Source organism: Magnolia sinica, chromosome 8, assembly GCF_029962835.1.
Source record: "Magnolia sinica isolate HGM2019 chromosome 8, MsV1, whole genome shotgun sequence".
Lineage (NCBI taxonomy): Eukaryota > Viridiplantae > Streptophyta > Magnoliopsida > Magnoliales > Magnoliaceae > Magnolia > Magnolia sinica.
In genome coordinates, this window is record NC_080580.1 from 15,172,815 (window position 1) to 15,178,678 (window position 5,864).

Sequence of the window (5,864 nt, forward strand, 5' to 3'; positions counted from 1 at the left end):
TTATACCGTGTGGACCAGTCACTGCCTTACATCGACCACGATTCATCATACGAGCGATGGCCCAGGTGAGATTATATGGCTTCAATTTCTTCTTCAGGAAATGGGTCTGAAGTTTTCTATGCCTATTGCATTAGTGTGATTATCAAGCAGTTGGACACACTTCCCAAATGGGTCTGCCACCTCTTCTCTCATCTTTCTATTTTGTAATTTATTGTGTGGCTTGTAAGTGATAACCATGAGAGAACTTTCTAATTTTGGATCAGTGGGGCCCACTTGAGTTTAGGATCTCTCTTATTTTAAATCACGTCCTAAAATGAGCTGATGAAACTGATGTTCCTGACGAATCCATTTCACTCATCATGTGATTGATCTCAGCATGTGAGCCCATGGGTGGCGAGCACCTGCCATGATGTTCCTGACGAATCCATTTCACTCATCAGTTTCCCAAAGCTCACAATAGGACTGTTGCCCAAAAATGAGACATGACCAAAGCTCAGGTGAGCCAACATGATAGAACCAGTGAGAATGGAAACACTCACAGAGCCCATCATGATCTCTATATGTCATCCAAACCGTTGAACGTATTTCTATTGAGGTGAACTGAAAAGACAAATATTAGTGTGATCATAAACTTTTGTGTCCCCACACAGGTTTCAATGCTGGGTGTTCAATCCATACAGTTTCCTGTCTTGTGGCCCACCTGAGTTTTGTGCAATATGCCCCATATAGGCTGTCATGGGAACTCCCACAGGAAGGTAGGTGGGGCCTACCATGATATTTGTGAGAAATCCACCCCATCCATCCGATTATGTCAGATGGTGTTAGGACATGGCCAAAAAAAAAATTGAGGCAGATCCAAAACTCAAGTGGTTCGCACGACAGGGAAAGGTGGGTAGAGGAATGGCTACCGTTGAAACTTCCCTATGGTCCACCGTGATGTTTATATGCCATCCATACTGTTCATAATGCCATTCCTATTTGGATGAACCAAAAACACAAAAACTATTAACCTGATTAAAAGCTTTTGTGGCCCTACAAATGCTTCAACAGTGGACATTCAATCCTCGCTATTTCCTGTCATGTGCCTCACTTGAGTTTTGGATCTGCTTCATTTTTGCGCCATGTCCTAACATGATCTTGAAAAAAATGGATGGATGAGGTGGATTTCTCGGATACACCACGACGGGCCCACCTAACTTTTGTCGCAGGCAATCAGCAGCCCTCTCAACAGAGCGGAATGCGTGGTGCACCGCGACGACCACGGTGGTGTTGACGTGGTGAAGTTCTGTGGCCCAACCATGATGTATGTGTTATATCCACACTGTCCATCTATTTTGCGAGATCATTTTAGGTCATAAGCCTAAAAATGAGGCAAATCCAAATCACGATTGAATATGTTTTGTTTTTTGTCCTGATGTTCTAAAATGATCTGAAAAAACGGATGGATGGAGTGGATATAGAATACATGCATCAAGGTGGGCCCCACGGTAATGGCCACACCTAATCCAATTCCATGAGCACGCTAATTGTACTGAGTAAACTCAGTGGGTCCACCATGATTTACATATTTTATCCTCTCCGTCCATCCATTTTAACAGATAATTCGAGGGCTCCGGACTAAAAATGAAGTTTATCCAAATCTCAAGTAGACCTCACCATGGGAAACAGTGTGAATTGAAATTCTACTGTTGAAGATTTCTTGGGGGCCACAGAAGTTTTGGATCAATCTCTTATTTGTTTTTTCCCTTCATCCATGTCTGTGTGATCTTATGAACAGGTTGGAAGACAAATAAACATCACTGCGGGCCCTACCAAGGTTTCAACTGTAGAAGCATTATTCCCATTGTTTCCTGTGGTGTGGTCCACTTGAGATTTGGGCATGGTTCAATTTTCGGCTCAACCACTAAAATGATCTGGAAAAACGGATGAACGGCGTGGATAACCCATAAACATTCACTGTAGGACTAACCAAGTTTACTCGGTACGATAAAAGCATAATGAGTAACTCCGCACGCAATACGATTTCATTTTTAATACTCATTGGGGGTATTTTAGTAATTTGCAGATAATGAGATTTGTAATTCTTTAAAATATATGCCGTATCAGGAGTGGATATGTAGAATGATCTGAACAGTCCATTTATAAATGATCCATATAAAATTGCGTGGAAATACCGCTTATCAGTCATCATTTTGTGCAAGAAAAAAGAATCATCATTCATCATGCCCACTTGGGGGTGCGCAGAGTGTGTTCCCTATCTCCACGTCACTCAATCATATCCGAACTACAAGGATTTCCTGCAAAAGCCTTTACTAGGAAGTTCCAGCGAGGGAAACTTAGGTGGGGCCCACTACGATGTTTTTAAGAAATCCACATAGCCCATTCATTTTTTGAGCTCATTTTAGGACATGGAACTAAAAATGAGCCGGACCTGATACTCAAGTGGGCCAAAAACATGAGGATTGGACATCCACAGTTGAAATATTGATGGGGCCACCGAAGTGTTGAATCTGGGTAATATTTGTGTTATCAGCTCATTCCCAGTAAAAATGACGTTAGGAACGGTATGGATGGCATTTAAACATTATTGTTGAACCTAGGGAGGTTTCAACGGTGGGAATTTCCCCACTCACTACTGCTGACCTTTTGTCTCCAAGTCTTAAAACGAGCTCACAGGATGGATGGACGGAGTAGATTTCTCACAAATATCGTGGTGGGTTCCACCTAAGTTTTCAGCACACAAACTTTCTTTTGTGTTTTTTTTTTTTTTAATTAATTCTCATTTTTCTCCGTTTAAGGAGAGGCCATTCATTCATCAAGCCCACTTGGGTACATAGAATCTATTGGCGGTGTTTACACACCATTTTATATGGACGGTTTGGATCATTCTGCATATCTACTCTTGAATTAAAAACCATCCTCTGCAAATTACTAAACTCCTGAGAGTCTACACCCGAGTAAGAATAAGGACCCAGCACACAAACTCCCCGCTAAAGCCAAATGCACGTCCAACGTACCACCGTTTCGTTCCATCTCTCATTTTTCTCCGTTTAAGGAGAGGCCATTCATTCATCAAAGCCCACTTGGGTACATAGAATCTGATAAGCGGTGTCTGCACACCATTTTTTATGGACCATTTACAAATGGACGGTTCGGATCATTCTACATATCTACTCTTGAATTAAAAACCATCCTCTACAAATTACTAAAATACCCTTGCATGAGTATTACTGAAATAGGAAGATATCTAACGCATAAAGATGTATAACATAGCTTTGACGGAAGTAACATTTATTATTTACTGTAAAGGGTGAGACTCCAACCAATCATGTTTCACCACGTTTGGCCACTGAAGCGTGAGGTAGGTTTTCATGATATGGTGCGGTTCTGTCTCACCAAAGCATGGTACGCGGCACGTTTCCACCCAGAGTGGATATTAAACGATGATCTGAACCGTTCATGTTCTGTGCTATATGATATCCGGGCCGTGACAAGAAGAACTTATTGAACGGTTGATTCTCAATGGCGATGACTATTTAATAGTTCATATTCAAACCCAATATAAAAAGTTCAGGATCATGAATAAGCAAGACTATAAGATCATGGTTTCTTTTTCTATGGTAGAAGTGAGAACATGAACGGTTCTGATCATTACAAGATGCAACCGGAGTGAAAGCCCGTACACATTAATGCAGTACGATGACACCTCACCCTATCAAACCGCATTTTAATACGTTGACCTCTACTTTCCCCAACTGAATTTGGACCACTCGTTCTCTTGGAATACTTTTCCTTGTCCGGGCACGCGAGTATCTTAACAAATTAGTTTTCGCCCACTCTCTATGGAAGAGATGGAGTGGAAATGCTGCCCCACCATAATGCATGTATCTTTCATTAGTTTTACCAGCTTAATTTAGGGCATGAGCCCAAAAATGAATTATATCTAAATCTCAGGTGGACCACACCATAGAAAACAATGGTGATTGGACGCCTAACGTTACAAAATTTCAAGGATCCACTTTAGACGTTCAATCACCACTGTTTCTTATGGTGTGATCCAATGGAGATTTGGATCTATCTCATTTTTTGGACCATGCCTTGAAATGATATGGAAAATAAAAATAAAAATGTACGGTACAGATAAAACATACACATCATGGTAGGGTCTATAGAGCTTTTTCAGTACCATGTGGTCACGGGTGAATCCAAGTCACCAATGGGTGGACTCAAAGGAGTCTAATTCGGACGCCTGCCCCAAGCTTGGTGGGGCCTACCATGATATTTGTCATATATGCACTGCGTTCGTCCGTTTCATCACAAGAGAAATCTACAACTCAAGAGAGCCATAACACTGCAGTGTGGTCCACTTGAACTGTCGATCTACCTCGTCCATTTCATCAGCTCATTTTAGAGCATGATACCAAACACGAGGTCTAAAACTCAAAAGTGGTGAGGTCCACTTGAGCCTTGAATCTACTTTTTTTTTTTTGACCTGTGCCCTAAAATGATATAGCAAAATGGCTATCAGAGTCCTTTGTCTGTCCTGGCAGCGGCCTATAGTACCCAATCTGCATCCCCTGGTGGGAGATAAACATCATGGTGGACCCATGATGGTTTCAATGACGGCTGTTTCCATTCCCTAATAGTTCATGTGGTGTGGCCCACTTGAGTTTTGAATCTATCTCGTCTCGTGGATCATGTACTAAAATAAGCTGGTGAAATGAATGGACTGAGTGGATATAACACAAACATCACGGTTGGTCCACCATTATGATTGGACCACATCAGCTTGTGGGCCCAGTGGGTGGCGAATAGCGACGGACGGACGGACGCGGATTGAGTCCTACGCCGCCGGACCCTAGCCACGGACAGGCAGTTCTGTGGTCAGGCCCACCGTGATGTATCTATTTATCTACACCGTCCATCTCTTCTCTCAGATCATTTTAAGGTATGTGCACAAAAATGAGGCAGATACAATGCTCAAATGTACCACACCAAATAATAAGCTTGGGTTGCATTAAATGCAGATGACTTGCGATGTGGTCCACTTGAACGTTGGATCTGCCTCATTTTTTGGAGCACATTCCTTAAAATGATCTAAGAGAAGGAATGAACGGCATGGATAAAAGGATACATCACCTACAGACAGCTCTTGTAGGTGAAACCTATGTGGGGCCCACCATGAACATCACGAGAAATCCACTCCGTCCATCAGTTTAGACAGCTGGCAATAGGACCGTTGACAAAAATATGACAACCCTAAATCAGGTGGGCCACATGACAACCAGTGAGAATGGAAACGCCCACCGTGGAAACCTTCATGGATCCTATTATGACCTTTATATGTCATCCAAACCATTCGTAAGGTTACGTTCACTGTGATGAACTGAAAAGACAAATATTAGCATGATAAGAAACTTCCATGGCCCTGTGAGGTTTTCAACGGTGATCGTTCAATCTCTACCGTTTCCTGTCATGTGACTCACCTGAATTTTGAATCTACATCATCTTCGGTCCACTGTCTTATCTTGTGCTGTCGAAACTGATGGACGGAGTGGATTTCTCACGGAGATATTGGTAGGCCCCATATAGTAAACGCCCAAAGGAACTTCCCGCTGGCATTGACGGCGGGCATCGCGCCGTCCGTCGACTCGAAATGACTCGATAAGGAGCAAAAGTGGCGTCGCAGCACATCTGCCAACGTGGCAAGCCTATGAAGACATCTGAGGCGTTCATCATGTCAGGCCCACCGACTACATTCCCTGATCCATAAATAGGCCGGTCCTTTCATCAGCTGGGCGCAGTTGCATGTGAAAAATGAATAGTTAGGAAGAACGGTCTATACCATATGCTCATACCGCGGC